The sequence below is a fragment of the Arachis ipaensis genome, chromosome B4, assembly GCF_059453495.1.
Source record: "Arachis ipaensis isolate K30076 ecotype BB chromosome B4, ASM5945349v1, whole genome shotgun sequence".
Classification (NCBI taxonomy): Eukaryota; Viridiplantae; Streptophyta; class Magnoliopsida; order Fabales; family Fabaceae; genus Arachis; species Arachis ipaensis.
The window spans coordinates 126,206,011-126,230,370 of NC_142439.1; the positions used below are offsets into that span (position 1 = coordinate 126,206,011).

The following is a 24,360-nucleotide window of genomic DNA, read 5'->3' on the forward strand; positions in this document are numbered from 1 at the left end:
GCATGTCATGCTTTCTTATAGTGTCAAACACTTGGGCCAGGTCGGACAATAATGTCTCTTCACTTTGTGTCTTTATTAACATGTCGTCCATGTAGACTTCCATGATCTTTCCGATATGATCTGAAAAGACTTTATTCATTAGCCTTTGATACGTAACTCCCGCATTCTTGAGACCGAAAGGCATTACAATGTAGCAGTAATTTGCTTTTGGCATCAAAAACGAGGTCTTTTCTTGATCTGGTGGATACATGGGAATTTGGTTGTATCCGGATGAAGCATCTACCAGAGCGTCGATACTTGGGAGTGGGTAAGGATCTTTTGGGCAGGCTTTGTTGAGGTCGGTGTAGTCGGTGCACATTCGCCATTTCCCATTTGATTTTTTCACCAAGACGACGTTATCTAGCCATATTGGGTACTTGACTTTTCTTATGAATCCTGCCTCCAGTAGTGCTTGTACCTGTTCTTCCACAGCTTGGGATCGTTCTGGCCCATGTTTTCTTCGTCTCTGTTGTACCGGCCGAGATCCTGGATAGACCGCCAACTTGTGACTCATTAGCTTGGGGTCTATGCCTGGCATGTCTGCAGCTTTCCATGCGAAGAGATCGACATTATCTCGTAAGAACTGTACTAGTAATTCTTTTGCGTCTCCCTTCAGGATCGTGCCAATATTAGTTGTTTTGTCCGAGGTATCCCCGATCTAAACTTTCTCTATTTCTCCTTTAGGTTGTGGACGGAGTTCTTCACGTCTCTGAACTCCACCAAGCTCAATTGTATGGAACTCTTATCCTCTACCTTTGAGGTTTAGACTTTCGTTATAAAAACGGCGTGCCATCTTTTGATCTGCTTTTATCGTGACTATCCCTTCCGTAGTTGGGAATTTCATGCATAGATGTGGAGTCGAGACTATTGCGCTGAGTTGATTTAGTGTTGTCCGACCTATTAGGGCATTGTAGGTTGAACTCACGTCGACCACAATGTAGTCTATCTTGAGTGTTCTGGATTGGTTCCCTTTTCCGAAGGTTGTATGTAGCGACACATATCCAAGTGGTTGTACTGGGGTATCTCCCAGTCCGAACAGGCTGTTCGGGTATGCTCTAAGCTCCCTTTCTTCTAAGCCGAGTTTGTCGAAGGCCGTTTTGAATAAGATGTCGGCAGAACTCCCTTGGTCTATTAATGTGCGGTGGAGATTGGCGTTTGCCAGTATGATGGTGATGACCATGGGATCGTCTTGTCCTGAGATGATACCGGATGCGTCTTCTTTGGTGAACGTGATTGAAGGGATGTCGGGTACTTCCTCCTTCCCTTCGACATGATATACTTCTTTGAGGTATCTTTTGTGGGATGATTTGGAGATTCCACCTCCTGCAAATCCTCCGTGTATCATATGGACATGTCTTTCTGGCGTACGAGGTGATTGCTCAGCTCGTCCGACATCTTCATCTCTTCATCTTTTTCTTTGTTCATCATCTCGGGTGGCTAGATACCGATTTAGTTTTCCTTCCCTTACTAACTTTTCTATGATGTTTTTTAAGTCGAAGCACTCGTTGGTTGAATGTCCTCGGACCCGATGATATTCACAGTATTCGTTCCGATTTCCTCCTCCTCTTTTGCCTTTGAGTGGTCGAGCTGGGGGTATCTTTTCTGTGTTACAGACTTCTTTGTAAATATCCACAAGGGACACCCAAAGAGGGGTGTAATTATGATACTTTTTGATTTTTTCGCCCGTTCGATCTTCCTTCTTCTTGGATTCTTTATCTTTATCTCGGTAGGTGAAACCGGATTTCGAGGCTTCTCCAAGTCGGGAATTTTCTTCCATGTTGATATACTTCTTTGCCCGCTCTTGTACCTCATCTAGGGATGTGGGATATTTCTTTGATATAGATTGGCTGAAAGGTCCTTCTCGTAGGCCATTGATAAGGCCCATGACGGCAGCCTCTGTTGGTAAGCTTTGTATGTCTAGGCACGTTTTGTTGAATCTTTCCATGTAGTTGCGAAGACTTTCCCGATCTCCTTGCTTGATACCTTGTAGACTGGGGACGTGCTTAGCCTTGTCTTTTTGGATGGAGAATCTGGCCAGGTCGTCAAAGTTGGAGATGGACTTTGGAGGTAGGTTGTCGAACTATCTAATTGTTGTCTTCGTGAGAGTCGTTGGAAAAGCTTTGCAGCGAACGGCGTCTGAGGCGTTGGTGAGGTACATTCTGCTTCTGAAGTTGCTAAGGTGATGGTTGGGATCTGTAGTGCCATCATACAAAGTCATATCCGAAAGTTTGAAGTCTTTAGGGATTTTAGTCTTCATGATTTTCCTAGTGAATGGATCTTGATCTTTGCGAGAGTTGTCTTCAGGGGTGGTCCGGGTAGTCTTTGCTTTGAGATCGGCTTCAAGTTGTAGACGTTTATCTTCTAATTCTCGACGTCGCCTTACCTCTCTTTGTAGATCCTTGCCGACTTCTTGCTGGTACTGGCTTTCTCTTTCGAGTTGCGTTAGGCGATCTTGAAGTGCTTCTATTACTCCCGGATGTGATGAGTTTTTGTCTCCGTTATATTCCGGAGTGTCCTTTGGTGTGGAACCCGTGTTTTTGTGCGGCGTTCTATCCTCTAAATCTGAGTTGTGGTCGTTATCCTGTTCGTCCGCCATGGTGATGGGATGACTTCTAGGTTCCCCGGCAACGGCGCCAATGTTCCGAGGGTTACATGAAATTGTAGGTCGATCTCGGATGAGATCTTCTGTACTGGTCAGAGATAACGTGTCCGGCTAGCTGGTAGCGGCCGGAGCTATTGTGTCCGACTTGTTGGACTGGCTGCACTTCTGATCCTTGGTCACCGGAGGGTGGGGGTACCTGCTAGAGACTCCGGTGCTTAAGTTAGCACGGGTATTAAGCTGGTTTATTGTAGAATCAGAGTATGAGTTATACCTGGGTGCTCCAGTGTATTTATAGTAGTGTGGGCTGACCTTTCTGATACGATAAGTTAGTTATCTTATCTTATTTTGGGTGAAGTCAGCTTATCTTCAAGGGAACCGCCTTTATCTCTATAGGCTTGGATTGCCTTTGGATTTGGGTCGTGTTCCTCTATTTGGGTCCTTTACTGGGCTTTCCTGTTGATTTGGCCGATCTCTTTAAGAAGAGATCGGGTAGTCGAACCTGAAGAGGTCGGTCGCCATGTCGCTAAACATCCTGGGTCGGACAGCTCGACCCAGGATATGAACAGTTCCCACACTTGAATGAAACACACACTCACTAGCTTAAGCTAATCAAAGATCCAAAACAAGGACTTTTATTATTTTTCGCTTTAAGGCTTGTAATGTGCTACATTAAGAACAAGTGGGTTAATCATAGGATCAAATTGGCTAACAATAGAAGATGAATGGTAAGGCCATTTGGGTAAGTGAGCTAAATGAAATGATGGCCTCAATCATATAAATGCATGAATACCCAAAATAATGGACATAGTGAATCAAACAAATCAAAGATTACAGAAATAAGTGGTTATAAAATGTAACCACACCATTAGGCTCTGTTCCGAGGGTTACCTGAAACTGTAGGTCGATCTCGGATGAGATCTTCTGTACTGGTCGGAGATGACGTGTCCGGCTGGCTGGTAGCGGCCGGAGCTGTTGTGTCCATTTGTTGGACTGGCTGCACTTCTGATCCTTGGTCACCGGAGGGTGGGGGTACCTGCAAGAGACTCCGATGCTTAAGTTAGCACGGGTATTAAGCAGGTTTATTGTAGAATCAGAGTATGAGTTATACTTGGGTGCTCCAGTGTATTTATAGTAGTGTGGGCTGACCTTTCTGATAAGATAAGTTAGTTATCATATCTTATCTTATCTTATTTTAGGTGAAGTCAGCTTATCTTCAAGGGAACCGCCTTTATCTCTATAGGCTTGGATTGCCTTTGGATTTGGGTCGTGTTCCTTTATTTGGACCCTTTACTAGGCTTTCCTGTTGATTTGGCCGATCTCTTTAAGAAGAGATCGGGTAGTCGGACCTGAAGAGGTCGGTCGCCATGTCGCTAAACATCCCGGGTCGGACAGCTCGACCCAGGGTATGAACAGTGCCCCTGCTTGAGCTCGGTCTTCTGCTTTGAGGTCGAGTTTTTTGACTTCGAACTTTTTATAGCGAAGCCGAACTCGAGCACTTTTGTCGATTCCTTTCTTTGTAGAGCTTTTTTGAATGTAGAACGTTTTTCCTCTAAAAACGCGCGCTTTTGTATTAGCGCTTCGTTCTAGGGAACGAGCGAGGGTTTAATACCTTCATTAATTGGTATTAATTACCCCATTTCTCTTGGCTTTATTTTGAATTTTGCTTCCTCAGAAAAATGGTTTCTCTTCTTCCTTTTTCTTTTTAACTCCTTCGTTCTCTCTATCTCTGTCTTTTCTTGCATTGCGGTGCCTTCCAGCGGTCCAGCAATTCCTTCCTTTCTACTTCTTCCGTAACTTCTCATTTCTCCAGGTTAGTTCCATTTTGCAATTACTTTTCTCTTTCGTTGCTTTGGCTTTGGTTTTGTGCTGAAGTTTTGATTTTGCTTGGAGAAAGTTTGGATCTTTCTGTTTTTGTTGCGCCTAATTGCTTTTGTATTGTGTGTTCTGGGAGTTTCTTCGTCTTTCGTATGAACTTTTTTGCTTTTTCTGTTGCTTGATGCTTTTAGGGCTTTTGTATGTTATCACCGTTTCTGCTTGTGCTTTCGTTGATGGTTTTTGTTTGATTCTAAAAAAGGTTGTGCCTTTGATGATTTTCTGCTTGGCATTTTTGATGTCGACAATGCTTTTTGTTGATAGACTGTAGAAAGATAGTGGCTTAGATGACTTTTGTGTTTTTACTTCCCTTTTTCAAAACGTTTGTCTACTTGAAATCTTCTTTTCTTGTTTGGGAAATACCGGGACGTAAGCTGTAGATTTTTCCTGAAATCTTGCTTTGCCACTGCCTCCAAAGGATGCCCCAGGACTTTGGTTTGAGTCTTGGGGTTTTCCTTTTCTGTCTGTATCATATTAGTCGAGTTGCTTTGCCCTTCCTCCGAGATGTTTTTTAGTGATTCAATCTTCTTTTCTTTTTGTAGGATTAGTTGGCCTCATGTCTTCTCGCAATAACATTGTAGAGATGTCTTTTAAAGTTCCCGAGGGGATGTCCGATTGGCTGAACTCCCTTGTCCTAATGTGTGTCTCTGTCGTGGACGCTGAATTTTGTGTAGAGCTGAGGAAACGTCATAGGATTTGTGGTAACAGTGCTCGGGAGAGGGATTATGAGCTTGTAGCTCCTGACTCTGATGAGAGGGCTTGTTTTCCTACTTCGGTCGAGGGGGAGCGTCCCTTCTTCTATGTCTATGAATATTTCTTCAGCCAGTTGGACGTTATTTTTCCTTTTACTGCTTTCGAGACCGACTTGTTGTGGTCATGTAACATTGCTCCATCCCAGCTTCATTCGAATTCCTGGGGTTTTATCAAGATATTTCAACTGCTTTGCCAAGAGTTAGGCATAACACCTTCTCAAAATCTTTTCCTCTATCTTTTTGTCTCGGCCAAGCCCGGAGGTTCTTCCAAAAAAAAGCTTCCTGGGTTTCTTTCAGATCGGCCCAGGGGCATAAAGTTTTTGCCATGTATGATGAGTCTTTTAAAGATTTTAAGAATTATTTCTTCCGAGTCCGTGCTGTTGAAGGAGTCCGCCCTTTTTTTCTTGATGAGAATCACAAGCCTGCTTTTCCTCTAGAGTGGCAAAAGAATGTGAGTGCCTCGTTATACATGGGAGATGCTTAATGAGGTTGAACGGGCTTTTGTAGTTGTTCTTGAAGATTTGTGGGGGGAACCACCCCATCTGGATACAAAAAGATTTTTAAGTGATCCATCTTTGGTTTGAACTGCTTTGGGTACTGTCTGACTTGTTTCTCATACTTGTTTCTTAGTTTTGCTTCTCCTAGGTTGTAACTCATCCTTATGGTTGATTTTGTATTTTCAGAGATGTCAAAAAATAATGATTCCATGAAGGCCTACAAGAAGGCGAAGAAGGCTGCTGCTGCTTAAAACATCTCGGCCAAGGCGGCCGGAGAGGGATCTTCTCAAGTTCTAGTGAAGCCACCCATGCCGAGTTCTCCTGGGCCGAGGAAGGTGATCCCTACTCCTCGAGTTCATCTGACTGATCCTCCACAGACTTCTACCACTACTTCTGGTGCTCCTCCCAATAAGAAACAAAAAACAATTGAGCCTTTCAACCTTGACGCTCGTGATTTTAATGCAATCGAGTTTGTAGATCAGCAAATCGGTCCCTACGGTGCCCTCGCCATGGATGATGTATCAATCCTTCGCCATCTGGATTTTATGACCCGAAACAGTGTTAAAATGGCATATATGGGGCTGCACTGTACCGAACTGCTCAGAATCTTCCTCTCCATGCCACCAAAGAATTTATGGAGGAGGCTAAACAGGAGTTCGACCGGATGAAGGGCCTGAAGGAAGAGCTTGAGGTAAAGGTAGCCAAGTTGGAGAAGGATCTAAAGAATGAAAAGGTGAGTTCCCTTGCTCTGGTGGCTTCTGTGCGGTTGGCCGAGGACACGACATTGAGGCATAAGGACAGTTATGTTACATCTTATCAGGAGGTGGTGCGTCTGAGGGAGGAGCTGGAGTCTGCCCGAGTAGACTATTCCGAGCTTCAAGGTCACCTCGTCGGCAGCGTGAACGCTGCCTATGATAATCTAAAAGAGCAAGTTCAAGTTCTTGCTCCTGAGGTTGACCTTACTCTCTTTAGCTTGGACAATGTTGTGAGGGATGGTAAGATTGTCCCCGACGACCAAGATGATGATGATGTTGATCCTCCCCCTGTGCTTTCTGCCAAGGTGCCCGCTTCTACGATTCCTCCGGTTGAGGTTGGTCATTCTGTTTCTGATCTGGACTGTCAGATCTTGAACCGGGATGATGGTACCGTGGATGCTGTGCCTCTCCAGGCTCGCCCTCCTTCACCCCAGACTGATGCTGCTAAAAAGTCTTCTAATCTTTAGCTGAGTTTTCTTTGGATATTTGCGTAGTTGGCCCGGCTTGTGGGCTTTAAAACTCTTTATTTTGTATAATTGAATATTTTGCTGACTACTGGTACTCCTTTTGGTTGCTTGTTTAGCAACTTTTGTTTTAAAAAACAAGTAGCTTTTAAGCTTTTGGGCTTGACCCTAAAGCTTTATAATATTGTATTCTATAGCATGCTTGTTTGCACTTGTCTTGGCACCTTTCCGGGTTTTAGAATACTAGAGCCTTGCTGCTCGGCCTCTTTGAACTGCTTTGTACTTGGAGGTCGTAGATGCGTGGATCCAATTCGTATTTGCTTGCTCTTACTTGTATTTTATCCATAACCGATTTCTTTGCGTCGTCCTTTTCCAAGTTATTTTTGTAGTGGACCGGCTTCATCATGTCGATCTCTTCTAAGTTATTTCGTAATCCTCTTTCTTGGACCTTTGTTAGGTCTCTTTTAGGGACTACTTTTATAACTTTTCGTAGGAGGTCGACTTCTTTATGTCGTCCTCTTTCTAAGTTATTTTTGTAATCCTCTTTCTTGGACCCTTGTCAGGTCTCTTTCAGGGATTACTTCTATAACTTTTCGTAGGAGGTCAACTTCTTTACGTCGTCCTCTTTCTAAGTTACTTTTGTAATCCTCTTTCTTGGACCTTTGTCAGGTCTCTTTCAGGGATTACTTTTATAACTTGTTTATTGTAGGAGACCGACTTCTTTATGTCGATCTCTTCTAAGTTATTTTGTAATCCTCTTTCTTGGACCTTTGTCAGGTCTCTTTCAGGGATTACTTTTATAACTTGTTTTTCGTAGGAGACCGACTTCTTTATGTTGATCTCTTCTAAGTTATTTTGTAATCCTCTTTCTTGGACCTTTGTCAGGTCTCTTTCAGGGATTACTTTTATAACTTGTTTTTCGTAGGAGATCGAATTCTTTATGTCGATCTCTTCTAAGTTATTTTGTAATCCTCTTTCTTGGACCTTTGTTAGGTCTCTTTCAGGGATTAATTTTATAACTTGTTTTTCGTAGGAGACCGACTTCTTTATGTCGATCTCTTCTAAGTTATAGAAATTCCTCTTTTATAGGGTTGGCCAGACCTCTTTCCAGGGATTTGCTAATAACTTGGGTTGACTTGGTCCGACTTCTCAACGTCGGCCAGTCTTTAAGTTATTATTTCGCAATCCATAAGACCTCGTCAGGTTCTTTTTTTTGGATCACTTTCGATAACTTCTTACATTATTCGGTGTTCATCTTTGCGGATTTGTAGAAGGTGGTTTCTGTCTTTCTTTGGTCGACCTTTAAATGAATCGCGTTTTCATCTTTATTGGCCTTTTATCGTGATCGTGCAGTGAATTTGTTTTTCACTTTCTGCCGATCTGTTGCTTTATAATCGGACGATGAATGCTTCAAATTAATGCGTCTTGAGAATTTGTAGAGTATCTAAAATATTTTTTATTCAGAAGAAAGTGCAAATATATACATGTTGGAGTTTTTCATCCTTTTAGGTCGGATAATATCTGGATCTCAACTTGGTGCCTCATTAAAAAACCTTTTTAGGAAAAAGAGTGCATCCTATGATGAGATATTTTACCTTTTCTAGCTATAGTACCTTCTTAGGTTGTAGGCGTGCCACGATCTGGGAAGCTCTCGTCCATCGAGTTCGGATAGTCTATAGTAGCCCTTCCCAAGTACTTCTATGACTCGGTAGGGTCCTTTCCAATTTGCTACCAACTTTCCTTCTCCGGGTCGAGTTGTTCCAATATTATTTCGGATTAGGATGAGATCATTCTCCGCGAAACCTCTTGGAACTACCTTTTGATTATATCTTGAAGCCATTCGGCGCTTTAGCGCTTCTTCCCTGATCCGAGCTCTTTCTTGGATTTTCCGGAAGTAGGTCGAGTTCTTCTCTTTGAAGTTGAGAGTTGGCTTCTTCATTGTAGTGGACTACTCTAGGTGACCCTTCCTCGACCTCTGCTGGGATTATTGCCTCCACGCCGTACACTAATCAGAACGGTGATTCGTTTGTGGTGGAATGTGTCGTAGTTCGATATGCCCATAGGACCTGTGGAAGTTCTTCAGCCCAAGCTCCCTTCGTATCTTGCAGTCTCCGTTTCAACCCAGCCAATATGACTTTGTTGGCAGCTTCGGCTTGCCCATTGGCTTGAGGATGTTCGACAGAGGTGAACTGGTGCTTTATGTTCAAGTCGGCTACTAATTTCCTAAAGCCTGCATCTGTGAATTGAGTGCCATTGTCTGTGGTGATGGAGTATGGAACCCCAAACCTCGTGACAATGTTCCTATATAGGAATTTCCGGCTTCTTTGAGTTGTGGCGTTGGCTAGGGGCTCTGCCTCAATCTACTTTGTGAAATAGTCTACTCCGACTATGAGGAATTTGACTTGTCCTGATCCCTGGGGAAAGGGTCCGAGAAGATCGAGTCCCCATTTTGCAAATGGCCAAGGCGAAGTTACGCTGATGAGCTCTTCTGGCGGGGCGATGTGAAAGTTGTCATGTTTCTGGCATGGGGGACATGTCTTTACAAATTCTGTAGCTTCCTTTTGTAGAGTTGGCCAGTAAAATCCCGCCCGAAGTACCTTTTTGGTGAGAGCTTGTGCCCCCGGATGATTGCCACAAATACCGCTGTGTACTTCTTCTAAAACTTCCCTTGTGTTAGAAGTCGGCACACATTTTAACAATGGTATTGAAATCTCTCTTTTGTATAGGGTGTTGTTTATGATGGTGTAGTACTGAGCCTCCTGTTTTAACCTCTTTGCTTCCTTCTCATTTGTGGAGAGTGTTTCTTTTTTGAGGTAATTAGTTATGGGGGTCATCCATCATTGATCCTGACTCGTTATAGCTAGGACTTTTTCTGCTTCCGAGATTGACGGGTTCTGTAGCATTTCCTGGATGAGGCTTCTATTGTTGCCCCCTGATTTGGTGCTGGCTAGCTTTGAGAGTGCATCAGCTCGGACATTTTATTTGCGGGGTATGTGGCAGATCTTATATTCCCCGAGTTGTCCGAGCTGTTCCTTGGTTATATCCAAATACTTTTTCATGGTGGAATCTTTGGCTTGGTAACTCCCTGTTATCTGTGAGGTGACTACTTGTGAGTCGCTGAAGATGTTGAGTTTTTGAGCTCCAACCTCCTTAGCCAGCTTCAAACCAGCTAGTAACGCTTCATATTCTGCCTGGTTGTTTGAAGCCGGAAACCTAAATTTGAGGTAAAGCTCAACTTGGGTTCCTTGGTTGCTTTCTATTATCACACCTGCGCCGCTTCCAGACTTATTTGAAGACCCGTCCACGTAGAGATTCCATTCTGTGGGGGTTTCCAGGGTATCTGTGAATTCTGCAATGAATTCGGCCAAGTATTGTGATTTGATTGCTGTTCGAGCTTCATATTAGAGGTCGAACTCGGATAACTCGACTGCCCATTGTAAAATTTTGCCTGCTAGATCTGTTTTCTACAGTATCCCTTTTATGGGCTGGTCGGTCCGGACCTTAATGGTGTGAGCCTGGAAGTACGGGCGTAGTGGTCGAGATGTCAGTATGAGAGCATAGGCAAACTTTTCTATTTTTTGGTAGTTCAGCTCAGATCCCTACAGCGCTTTACTAATGAAGTATACAGGTTGTTGCCCTTTGTTGTCCTCTCGAACTAGTGCTGAGGCTACTGCCTGACATCCTACCGCAAGGTACAATACGAGTGGCTCTTCCTTTCGTGGTCGAGTTAAGATAGGTGGTCATCCCAGGAAACTTTTGAAATCCTGGAAGGCTTGCTCGCATTCCATTGTCCACTCGAAGTTCTTTCCTTTCCTTAGAGTGGCATAGAAAGGAAGGGATCTTATCGCTGATCCCGCTAGGAACCTGGACAAGGCCGCTAACCTCCCGTTGAGTTGTTGTACTTCTTTGACACAAGTTGGGCTTTTCATGTTGAGTATGGCCTGGAATTTATCCGGATTTGCCTCAATTCCTCTTTATGTGAGCATAAAATCCAAGAACTTGCCTGCTTCTACTGCAAAAGTGCATTTTACGGGATTGAGGCGCATGTCACGCTTCCTTATAGTGTCGATCACTTGGGCCAGGTCGGACAATAATGTCTCTTCACTTTATGTCTTTATTAACATGTCGTCCATGTAGATTTCCATGATCTTTCCGATATGATCTGAAAAGACTTTATTCATTACCCTTTGATACGTAGCTCCCGCATTCTTGAGACCGAAATGCATTACAATGTAGCAGTAATTTGCTTTTGGCGTCAAAAACGAGGTCTTTTCTTGATCTGGTGGATACATGGAAATTTGGTTGTATCTGGAATATGCATGCATAAACGAGAGGTATCTATATCCGGATGAAGCATCTACCAGAGCGTCAATACTTGGGAGTGGGTAAGGATCTTTTGGGCAGGCTTTGTTGAGGTCGGTGTAGTCGGTGCACATTCGCTATTTCCCATTTGATTTTTTCACCAAGACGACGTTAGCTAGCCATAGTGGGTACTTAACTTCTCTTATGAATCCTGCCGCCAGTAGTGCTTGTACCTGTTCTTCCACAGCTTGGGATCGTTCTGGCCCATGTTTTCTTCGTCTCTGTTGTACCGGCCAAGATCCTGGATAGACCGCCAACTTATGACTCATTAGCTTTCCATGCCTGGCATGTCTGCAGCTTTCCATGCGAAGAGATCGACATTATCTCGTAAGAACTGTACTAGTAATTCTTTTGTGTCTCCCTTCAGGATCGTGCCAATATTAGTTGTTTTGTTCGAGGTATCCCCGATCTAAACTTTCTCTATTTCTCCTTCAGGTTGTGGACGGAGTTCTTCACGTCTCTGAACTCCACCAAGCTCAATTGTATGGAACTCTTCTCCTCTACCTCTGAGGTTTAGACTTTCGTTATAAAAGCGGCGTGCCATCTTTTGATCTGCTTTTATCGTGACTATCCCTTCTGTAGTTGGGAATTTCATGCATAGATGTGGAGTCGAGACTATTGTGCCGAGTTGATTTAGTGTTGTCCGACCTATTAGGGCATTGTAGGTTGAACTCACATCGACCACAATGTAGTCTATCTTGAGTGTTCTGGATTGGTTCCCTTTTCCGAAGGTTGTATGTAGCGACACATATCCCAGTGGTTGTACTTGGGTATCTCCCAGTCCGAACAGGCTGTTCGGGTATGCTCTAAGCTCCTTTTCTTCTAAGCCGAGTTTGTCGAAGGCAGTTTTGAATAAGATGTCGGCAGAACTCCCTTGGTCTATTAATGTGCGGTGGAGATTGGCGTTTGCCAGTATAATGGTGATGACCATGGGATCGTCGTGTCCTGAGATAATACCATATGTGTCTTCTTTGGTGAACGTGATTGTAGGGATGTCGGGTGCTTCTTCCTTCCCTTCGACATGATATACTTCTTTGAGGTATCTTTTGCGGGATGATTTGGAGATTCCACCTCCTGCAAATCCTCCGTGTATCATATGGACATGTCTTTCTGGCATACGAGGTGATCGCTCAGCTCGTCCGACATCTTCATCTCTTCGTCTTTTTCTTTGTTCATCATCTCGGGTGGCTAGATACCGATTTAGTTTTCCTTCCCTTACTAACTTTTCTACGATGTTTTTTAAGTCGAAGCACTCGTTGGTGGAATGTCCTCGGACCCGATGATATTCACAGTATTCGTTCCGATTTCCTCCTCCTCTTTTGCCTTTGAGTGGTCGAGCTGGGGGTATCTTTTCTGTGTTACAGACTTCTTTGTAAATATCCACAAGGGACACCCGAAGAGGGGTGTAATTATGATACTTTTTGATTTTTTCGCCCGTTCGATCTTCCTTCTTCTTGGATTCTTTATCTTTATCTCGGTTGGTGAAACCGGATTTCGAGGCTTCTCCAAGTCGGGAATTTTCTTCCATGTTGATGTACTTCTCTGCCCGCTCTTGTACCTCATCTAGGGATGTGGGATATTTCTTTGATATAGATTGGCTAAAAGGTCCTTCTCGTAGGCCGTTGATGAGGCCCATGACGGCAGCCTCTGTTGGTAAGCTTTGTATGTCTAGGCACGTTTTGTTGAATCTTTCCATGTAGTTGCGAAGACTTTCCCGATCTTCTTGCTTGATACCTAGTAGACTGGGGGCGTGCTTAGCCTTGTCTTTTTGGATGGAGAATCTGGCCAGGAATTTTTTGGCCAGGTCGTCAAAGTTGGAGATGGACTTTGGAGGTAGGTTGTCGAGCTATCGAATTGCTGTCTTCGTGAGAGTCGTTGGAAAAGCTTTGCAGCGAACGGCGTCTGAGGCGTCGGTGAGGTATATTCTGCTTCTGAAGTTGCTAAGGTGATGGTTGGGATCTGTAGTGCCATCATACAAAGTCATATCCGGAAGTTTGAAGTCTTTAGGGATTTTAGTCTTCATGATTTCCCTAGTGAATGGATCTTGATCTTTGCGAGAGTTGTCTTCAGGGGTGGTCCGGGTAGTCTTTGCTTTGAGATCGGCTTCAAGTTGTAGAAGTTTATCTTCTAATTCTCAACGTCGCCTTACCTCTCTTTGTAGATCCTTGCCGACTTCTTGCTGGTACTGGCTTTCTCTTTCGAGTTGCTTTAGGCGATCTTGAAGTGCTTCTATTACTCCCGGATGTGATGAGTTTTTGTCTCCGTTAGATTCCGGAGTGTCCTTTGGTGTGGCACTCGTGTTTTTGTGCGGCGTTCTGTCCTCTAAATCTGAGTTGTGGTCATTATCCTGTTCGTCCGCCATGGTGATGGGATGACTTCCAAGTTCCCCGGCAACGGCGCCAATGTTCCGAGGGTTACCTGAAACTGTAGGTCGATCTCGGATGAGATCTTCTATACTGGTCAGAGATGACGTGTCCGGCTGGCTGGTAGCGGCCGGAGCTGTTGTGTCTGACTTGTTGGACTGGCTGCACTTCTGATCCTTGGTCACCGGAGGGTGGGGGTACCTGCAAGAGACTCCGATGCTTAAGTTAGCACGGGTATTAAGCAGGTTTATTGTAGAATCAGAGTATGAGTTATACCTGGATGCTCCAGCATATTTATAGTAGTGTGGGCTGAGCTTTCTGATAAGATAAGTTAGTTATCTTATCTTATCTTATCTTATTTTGGGTGAAGTGAGCTTATCTTCAAGGGAACCACCTTTATCTCTATAGGCTTGGATTGCCTTTGGATTTGGGTCGTGTTCCTCTATTTGGGCCCTTTACTGGGCTTTCCTGTTGATTTGGCCGATCTCTTTAAGAAGAGATCGGGTAATCGGACATGAAGAGGTCGGTCGCCATGTCGCTAAGCATCCCGGGTCGGACAGCTCGACCCAGGGTATGAACAGGCTCAAATCTCACTTGCTTGTGTTTTTAGCTCAAAACATGTTCCATAATATATATATATAATTCAAGCAAGTTCTATGAAAAGTTTTCACTCAAATCAATTGAGGTGTCCTATAGATAGAAATCTTGAAAAACCTCATTATTTTAACTAAGCTTATTGTGTATATGTATGCAAAAATAAGAAAATGCAAGTAAAAATCCTAAAAACCCTAAAAAATGAAATGCAAAAGTGTTGAGATTAGCAACTTGTCACCCAAAATCGCCGAACGGTCGGATGACCTCGCCACACTTAAAAGTTTGCACCGTCCTCGATGCATTCGAAGATGAGCAAGGGGTACGGCGACTCTCCCGCTTCCATTTTTGCTTGTGGTGCATCAATCATGAAAAACAGAAAATAACACCATAAGATGAGAAAATACATAAGCAAGGAAGCATACATTGTTGGAATGAGGTACTAATCACTAGAATTGAGTGAGTGAATTAGTGTGACATTAATGACAAATAAGTGTGTGAATTCTAAATTGTGCCTTTTAGAACACACTAGCATAAAAAGCGATGTCACAAAAGAAGCATGCACATCACTCATCCTAGTGTGCTTGAAATGCTTTAAGTGAACTTGTAAGGTAAAACAAGCATTAAAGAAGCATGAAGGCATTCAAGCTATAAGCATATGGATGCATATAATCGTGAAATACAATGCATTAAAGTAAATGCACACCATCCAATGTCAATAGATTGCCTAATCAAAGAATAGGGTTCAAATCACATGGTGGCCAAATCATGCAATTCAAGAAGAGTTACAAGCTCGAAGGCAATTCTCATCACTTGGTATTCTAAAAAGGTAAGCATGAAAAACTCAAAACCAAATAGCAAAATATAATCTCAATAATAGAATCCAACAAAGATTATAAATATAATGATATTAAGATAACATCCCTTTTTAATACTCAGCAGCATTTAATGGTAAACAAGAATAACAATCCACACTTACAATGAAAAAGAGAAAAATAAATGAAAATTAAACTAACTAACTGATCAACTAACTAACTAACTAATTAACTAACTAAAATAAATGGTTATCAATGGTGTTTGGGAGTGTTGGATGAGGGGTAGAAGAAGGGAAGAAGAAAGGAGAAGGAAAGAAATAGAATGAGGAGAAGAAAAGAGATGTGTTGATGGAAGGTCATCGGCGCGTACGCGCGCATGGCACGTCTGCGTCGATGGCTTATTTCGAGAGTGACGCGTACGCGTCATGTACGCGTACGCGCGAGTTGGTTTGTGCGAAAGGCACAATGCGCGCTCAACACTTGCACAACTCTCGGGTCAATGTATGGAGGAATGAAAATTTGGTATCCACGCGTACGCGTACATGGCGCGTGCCCATGGGTAGGTGAAAATGCTTGATGCATGCGTACGCGTGCAGTGCGCGTACGCGTGGATGGTGCTCTGTTTTTTTTTTTCAAAATTTTTCTATGTTTTTGCACCAATCCAAGCATTCCAAACCTCCAAACAGCTACCAAAACACCATAAAACCTTATTTGACATACTAAACTACCAAATATACTCAACAAATCAACAAAAAAACATGAGTTTAAACTAATTACCAATATGTACAAAAAGAGAAAATGAAAAGAAGTTACCATGATGGGGTGTCTCCCACCTAGCACTTTTGTTTATTGTCCTTAAGTTGGACTTATGGGGAGCTCCATCAAGGTGACTTGTGCTTGAAACCATCCTTGAACACCCACCAATGCTTGCATTTCCAATAAGCTTCATCCTTCGAGTTCAATTTTCCCAAGCTTTGATGGAGTTCTTCATAGATTATGGGCTCCCAAAATTGATCCTCATGTATTCCCGAATCCCATATCTTGTTGCCACACCCATCTTTGAGTTGATTATCATTATTCCATTTGGGTGGCATGACCTTAGAATTCTCAATAAAGTGATCAAACATTCTCTTAGACCCAAACAATCTAGCTCTACACCAAACCTTGCAATTAAGCTTTGAATATGCAACCATAATGAGCCTAGAATAATGTTTCCAACCACTAGCCATCTCCCTTTTACTCTTAAAGCCACAAATATGTCTAAGTTGACCATCCGTCTCAAGCAAACCATATTCAAGGGGAATAATAAAGCTTAAGTATAAGGAATTTACCCTCTTGAATGAAAGAATAGATGGTGGTGACTTGGGGGGAGGTATCTCCAATGTGCTTGCAAGCTCTACTCCCTTATGTTCTTCCTTGTCAATCTCCACCTCTTTATATACTTCTTCAACTTCAATCCTTTGTTCATCAATTTCATCTAGCTCTTCTCCATCACTCAAATCATAAATGGGAGGAAGAGAGAAATCTACCTCCACATTGCTTTCCATCTCATTGGGAGAAAGTTCTTCAAATTCAAAGGATTCACCACCAAGAGGGTTGGATGCATGGTCTTCATCACCAAGGAAACTCAATTCTTGCTTCATTCCCTCCAAGTCTTCATTCAAAAATTATTTTGGAGGTTGTGCACTCTCCTCCTCAACATCAAACTCAATCTTCTTGGAGAGGTTCTCTTCAACTCTAGGTTCCCAAGGAGGTTCCGCATCTCCTAAGTCTTCAACCACTTCTTCCTCTTCTTCAATGATCATATGCTCCTCCAATTGCTCTAATACAAAATAACATCCCTCATTTTCCACCGGAGTTTCCAATCGCTCCTTCATGCTATGCTTTTCAATTAATTCTCCACATGTGACCATGGGAGTACTTTGAGTGCTCAAGTGTTGGGAGGCTAAAATGCTTACTACCTTGGTCAAGGTGGCCACAAATTCTAGTGTCTCTGGTGCACGAAATTGTGATCTCAGGCAACGGCACCAGAAACTCTGTACGCACATCTTAATAAATCATTTTTCATTCACAACTTCGATACAACTAACCAGCAAGTGCACTGGGTCGTCCGAGTAATAAACCTTACGTGAGTAAGGGTCGATCCCACGGAGATTGTTGGTATGAAGCAAGCTATGGTCACCTTGTAAATCTCAGTCAGGCGGATATCAAAAGGTTATGGAGTTTTCGAAATTAAATAATAAGTAAACAGAAAATAAGGATAGAAACACTTATGTAAATTATTGGTGAGAATTTCAGATAAGCGCATAGAGATGCATTCGTTCCTCTGAATCTCTGCTTTCCTGCTATCTTCATCCAATCAATCTTACTCCTTTCCATGGCTGGATTTATGTAAGGGCATCACCATTGTCAATGGCTACATCCCATCCTCTTGTGAAAATGGTCCAAATGCTCTGTCACAGCACGGCTAATCATCTGAGGTTCTCGATCATACTGGAATAGGATTCACCCTCCTTTTGCGTCTGTCACTACGCCCAGCACTCGCGAGTTTGAAGCTCGTCACAATCATTCAAACCCTGAATCCTACTCAGAATACCACAGACAAGGTTTAGACTTTTCGGATTCTCATGAATGCCGCCATCAATCTAGCTTACACCACGAAGATTCTGATTAAGAGATCTAAGAGATACTCATTCAATCTAAGGTAGAACGGAAGTGGTTGTCAGGCACGCGTTCATAGGGAATGATGATGATTGTCACGTTCATCACATTCATGTTGAAGTGCGAATGAATATCTTAGAAGCGGAATAAGTTGAATTGAATAGAAAACAGTAGTACTTTGCATTAATTCATGAGGAACAGCAGAGCTCCACACCTTAATCTATGGAGTGTAGAAACTCTACCGTTAAAAATACATAAGTGAAAGGTTCAGGCATGGCCGAGAGGCCAGCCCCCATGATCTAAGAACCAGACATCCAAAGATGATCCAAAGATGTCTAATACAATAGTAAAAAGTCCTATTTATAATAAACTAGTTACTAGGGTTTATAGAAGTAAGTAATTGATACATAAATCCACTTTCGAGGCCCACCTGGTGTGTGCTTGGGCTGAGCTTGAATGTTACACATGCAGAGGCTCTTTCTGGAGTTGAACGCCAGGTTGTAACGTATTTCTGGCGTTCAACTCTGGTTTGTGACTTGTTTCTGGTGTTTAACTCCAGACAGCAGCGTAGAACTGGCGTTCAACACCCTTTTACATTATCTAAACGCGGCCAAAGTATGGACTATTATATATTGCTGGAAATCCCTGGATGTCTACTTTCCAACTCAATTAGAAGCGCGCCATTTTGAGTTCTGTAGCTCCAGAAAATCCACTTTGAGTGCAGGGAGGTCAGAATCCAACAGCATCAGCAGTCCTTCTTCTACCTCTGAGTTTGATTTTTGCTCAAGTCCCTCAATTTCAGCCAGAAAATACCTGAAATCATAGAAAAACACACAAACTCATAGTAAAGTTCAGAAATGTGAATTTAACATAAAAACTAATGAAAACATGCCTAAAAGTAACCAGATTCTACTAAAAACATACTAAAAACAATGCCAAAAAGCGTATAAATTATCCGCTCATCACAACACCAAACTTAAATTGTTGCTTATCCCCAAGCAACTGAAAAATAAAATAGGATAAAAAGAAGAGAATATACTATAAATTCCAAACTATCAATGAAACATAGTTCCAATCAGATGAGCGGGACTTGTAGCTTTTTGCCTCTTGAATAGTTTTGGTATCTCACTTTATCCATTGAAGTTCAGAATGATTGGCATCTATAGGAACTCAGAGTTCAGATAGTGTTATTGATTCTCCTAGTTCAGTATGATGATTCTTGAACACAGTTATTTTATGAGTCTTGGCCGTGGCCCTAAGCACTTTGTTTTCCAGTATTACCACCGGATACATAAATGCCACAGACACATAACTGGGTGAACCTTTTCAGATTGTGACTCAGCTTTGCTAAAGTCCCCAATTAGAGGTGTCCAGGGTTCTTAAGCACACTCTTCTTTTGCTTTGGACCTTGACTTTAACCGCTCAGTCTCAAGTTTTCACTTGACACCTTCACGCCACAAGCACATGGTTAGGGACAGCTTGGTTTAGCCGCTTAGGCCAGGATTTTATTCCTTTAGGCCCTCCTATCCACTGATGCTAAAAGCCTTGGGATCCTTTTTATTTACCCTTGCCTTTTGGTTTTAAGGGTTATTGGCTTTTTGCTCTTGCCTCTTGGTTTTAAGAGCTTTTGGCTTTTTCTGCTTGCTTTTGCTCTCTTTTTTTTTTTCGCTATTTTTTTTCTCTTTTTTTTTTTCTGCAAGCTTTGTTCTTTGCTGCTTTTTCTTGCTTCAAGAATCATTTTTATGATTTTTCAGATTATCAAATAACATGTCTCCTTATCATCATTCTTTCAAGAGCCAACATATTTAACATTCTTAAACAACAACTTCAAAAGACATATGCACTGTTCAAGCATTCATTCAGAAAACAAGAAGCATTGTCACCACATCAATATAATTAAACTAAGTTATTCAAGGATAAATTAGAAACTCATGTACTTCTTGTTCTTTTGAATTAAAATAGTTTTCATTTAAGAGAGGTGATGGATTCATAGGACATTCATAACTTTAAGACAAAGTTACTAAATACTAATGATCATGTAATGAAGACACAAACATGGATAAGCACTTAACATAGAGAAAACGAAAAACAAAGAATGTAAGAACAAGGAATGAGTCCACCTCAGTGATGGTGGCGTTTCCTTCTTGAGGAACCAATGATGTCCTTGAGCTCTTCTATGTCTCTTCCTTGTCTTTGTTGCTCCTCCCTCATTGCTTTTTGATCTTCTCTTATTTCATGAAGGATGATGGAGTGCTCTTGATGTTCCACCCTTAATTGTCCCATGTTGGAACTTAATTCTCCTAGGGAGGTGTTGACTTGCTCCCAATAGTTTTGTGGAGGAAAATGCATTTGAGGCATTTCCGGGATCTCATGGTGATGAGCTTCATGCGCCTCTTGAGCTCCATGAATGGGCTCTCTTGCTTGCTCCATTCTTTTCTTAGTGATGGGCTTCTCTTCCTTAATAGGAATGTCTCCTTCTATGAAATCTCCAGCTGAGTAACATAGATGGCAAATAAGATGAGGAAAAGCTAGCCTTTCCATGGGGGAGGACTTTTCGGCTATTTTGTAGAGTTCAAGGGAGATGACTTCATGAACTTCTACTTCCTCCCCAATCATGATGCTATGAATCATGATGGCCCGATCCACAGTAACTTCAGATTGGTTGCTAGTGGGGATGATGGAGCGTTGGATGAACTCCAACCATCCTCTAGCCACAGGCTTGAGGTCCAGTCTTCTTAATTGAACCGGCTTGCCTTTGGAGTCAATCTTCCATTGAGCTCCTTCCACACATATGTCCATGAGGACTTGGTCCAACCTTTGATTAAAGTTGACCCTTCTAGTGTAGGGGCGTGCATCTCCTTGCATCATAGGCAAGTTAAACGCCAACCTCATGTTTTCCGGACTAAAATCTAAGTATTTTCCCCGAACCATGGTGAGATAATTCTTTGGGTTCGGGTTCTTACTTTGATCATGGTTCCTAGTGATCCATACTTTGGCATAGAACTCTTGAACCATTAGGATGCCGACTTGTTGGATGGGTTTTGTTAGAACTTCCCAACCTCTTCTTTGGATTTCATGTCGGATCTCCGGATACTCATTCTTCTTGAGCTTGAAAGGGACCTCGGGGATCACCTTCTTCTTGACCACAACATCATAGAAGTGGTCTTGATGAGCTTTGGAGATGAATCTTTCCATCTCCCATGACTCGGAGGTGGAAGCTTTTGTCTTCCCTTTCCCTTTTCTAGAGGATTCTCCGGTCTTAGGTGCCATCTATGGTAATGGAAAAACAAAAAGCTTATGCTTTTACCACACCAAACTTAGAATATTGCTCGCCCTCGAGCAAGAAAAGAAAGAATAGATGAAGAAGAAGAAGAAAATATGGAGGAGAAAAGGGAGATGTGTTTCGGCCAAGAAGGGGAAGAAAGGGTTGTGTTGTGTGAAAATGAGGAAGAATGGAGGGCTATATATAGGGAAGGGAGGGGGGTAAGGTTCGGCCATATAGGGTAGGTTTGGGTGGGAAATTGATTTTGAATTTTGAAGGTAGGTGGAGTTTATGAGGTAGGTTTATGGGGAAGAGTGGATGGATGTGAGTGGTGAAGTGGTGATAGGGAAGAGAGATTGAGGTGATTGGTGAAGAGTTTTGGGGAAGAGTGTTTATGGGATTGTGTCAAAGAGGGGTGAGAAGAAGTGAGTGGAGGTAGGTGGGGATCCTGTGGGATCCACAGATCCTGAGGTGTTCAAGGATTTACAACCTTGCACCAAATTGGGCATGCAAAATGCCCTTGCACACAACTCTGGGCGTTCAGCGCCAGATTGGTGCTTGTTCTGGGCGTTGAACGCCCATTTGTTGCCCATTTCTGGCGTTGAACGCCAGAACCATGCTTGTTCTGGGCGTTCAGCGCCAGCTCTTCTCCAGGGTGCAATTCTGGCGTTCAAACGCCCAGATGCTGCCCATTTTGGGCGTTCAGCGCCAGAACCATGCTCTGTTCTGGCGTTGAACGCCAGCCAGATGCTTCTTACTGGCGTTTGAACGCCAGTGAGATCCTCCTCCAGGGTGTGATTTTTCTTCTGCTGTTTTTGATTCCGTTTTCAATTTTTATATTTATTTTGTGACTCCACATGATCATGAACCTCTGTCAACATCAATCACAGCTCTTGCTGTGGCTAGGAAGGGTCTTCCAAGGATGATGAATTCATCCTCATTCTTCCCAGTATCCAAGACTATGAAATCAGCAGGGATGTAAAGGCCTTCAACCTTTACTAACACGTCCTCTACTTGTCCATAAGCCTGTTTTCTTGAATTGTCTGCCATCTCTAATGAGATTTTAGCAGCTTGCACCCATAGATTCCCAGTTTCTCTATTACAGAGAGGGGCATGAGGTTTATCCCAGAACCAAGGTCACATAGAGCCTTCTCAAAGGTCATGGTGCCTATGGTACAAGGTATCAAGAACTTTCCAGCATCCTGTCTCTTCTGAGGCAATGTCAGTTGATCCAGATCACTCAGTTCATTGGTGAACAAGGGAGGTTCATCCTCCCAAGTCTCAATACCAAATAATTTGGCATTCAGCTTCATGATTGCACCAAGGTACTTGGTAACTTGCTCTTCAGTAACATTCTCATTCACTTCAGAAGATGAATACTCATCAGAGCTCATGAATGGCATAAGGAGGTTCAATGGAATCTCTATGGTCTCTAGGTGAGTCTCGGATTCCGTTGGTTCCTCATAGGGAAGCTCCTTATTGATCACTGGACGTCCCAAGAGGTCTTCCTCCTTGGGATTCACGTCCTCTCCTTCCCTTACAGGTTCGGCCATGGTGATCAATTCAATGGCCTTGCACTCTCCTTTTGGATTTTCTTCTGTATTGCTTGGGAGAGTACTAGGAGGGATTTCAGTGATCCTTTTACTCAGCTAGCCCACTTGTGCCTCCAAATTTCTAATGGAGGACCTTGTTTCATTCATGAAACTTACAGTGGCCTTAGATAGATCAGAGACTAAGTTTGCTAAATTAGAGGTATTTTGTTCAGAGTTCTCTGTCTGTTGCTGAGTGGATGATGGAAAAGGTTTACTATTGTTAAACCTATTTCTTCCACCATTATTAAAGCCTTGTTGAGGATTTTGTTGATCCTTCCATGGGAAATTTGGATGATTTCTCCATGATGAGTTATAGGTGTTTCCATAAGGTTCACCTAAGTAATTTACCTCTGCTATTGCAGGGTTCTCAGGATCATAAGCTTCTTCTTCAGAAGATGCATCTTGAGTACTGTTGGATGCAGCTTGCATTCCATTCAGACTCTGAGAAATCATATTGACTTGCTGAGTAAATATTTTATTCTGAGCCAATATGGCATTCAGAGTATCAATTTCAAGAACTCCCTTCTTCATAGGCATCCCATTACTCACAGGATTCCTCTCAGAAGTGTATATGAACTGGTTATTAGCAACCATGTCAATGAGTTCTTGAGCTTCTGCAGGCGTTTTCTTTAAGTGAATGGATCCACCTGCAGAGGTATCCAATGACATTTTAGCTAATTCAGACAGACCATCATAGAATATGTCCAAGATGGTCCATTCTGAAAGCATGTCAGAAGGAAACTTTTTGGTCAGTCCTTTGTATCTCTCCCAAGCTTCATAGAGGGATTCACCTTCTTTCTGTCTGAAGGTTTGAACATCCACTCTAAGCTTACTCAGCTTTTGAGAAGGAAAGAACTTGGCGAAGAAAGCCTTGACCAGCTTATCCCAAGAGTTCAGGCTATCCTTAGGTTGAGAGTCCAACCATACTCTAGCTCTGTCTCTTACAGCAAAAGGGAAAAGCGTGAGCCTGTAGACTTCAGGATCTACTCCATTAGTCGTAACAGTATCACATATCTGCAAGAATTCAGTTAAGAACTGAAAAGGATCTTCAGATGGAAGTCCATGAAACTTGCAGTTCTGCTGCATCAGAGAAATTAATTGAGGTTTAAGCTCAAAATTGTTTGCTCCAATGGCAGGAATGGAGATGCTTCTTCCATGTTAATTGGAATTAGGTGCAGTAAAGTCACCAAGCATCCTCCTTGAATTATTGTTGTTGGGTTCGGCTGCCATCTCCTTTACTTGTTCGAAATTTTCAATAAGGTTATCTCTGGATTGTTGTAATTTAGCTTCTCTTAGTTTCCTCTTCAGAGTCCTTTCAGGTTCTGGATCAGCTTCAACAAGAATGCCTTTTTCCTTGTTCCTGCTCATAAGAAAGAGAAGAGAACAAGAAAAGAAGAGGAATCCTCTATGTCACAGTAAAGAGGTTCCTTATTGTTAGTAGAAGAAGAAAAGGAATAGGGGTGAAGAAGAATGAAGAATCCAAACACAAGGGTAAGGATAGGAGAAGTGATGTGAGATGAAGAGAAGTGTTAGTAGATGAATAAATAATTAGAGGGAGATGAGGGAGAAGGATTTTCGAAAATTATTTTTGAAAAAGGGTTAGTGATTTTCGAAAATAGTTTTTGAAAAAAAGGTTAGTTTTCGAAAATTAAAATAAAAAAAATTAAAATAATTAGTTAATTAAAAAGAAATTTTGAAAAAGAGGGAAGATATTTTCGAAAATTAGAGAGAGA

At 42.5% G+C, this 24,360-nt stretch overlaps 1 non-coding gene across 1 annotated transcript; it reads left to right on the top strand.

Moving 5' to 3' along the window:
* The first annotated feature begins 23,350 nt into the window (after positions 1–23,350).
* On the top strand, positions 23,351–23,458 carry LOC148569121 (small nucleolar RNA R71). The gene has a single exon (XR_015881569.1). It is a non-coding gene; the product is annotated as a small nucleolar RNA R71 (small nucleolar RNA).
* The last annotated feature ends 902 nt before the right edge of the window (positions 23,459–24,360 follow it).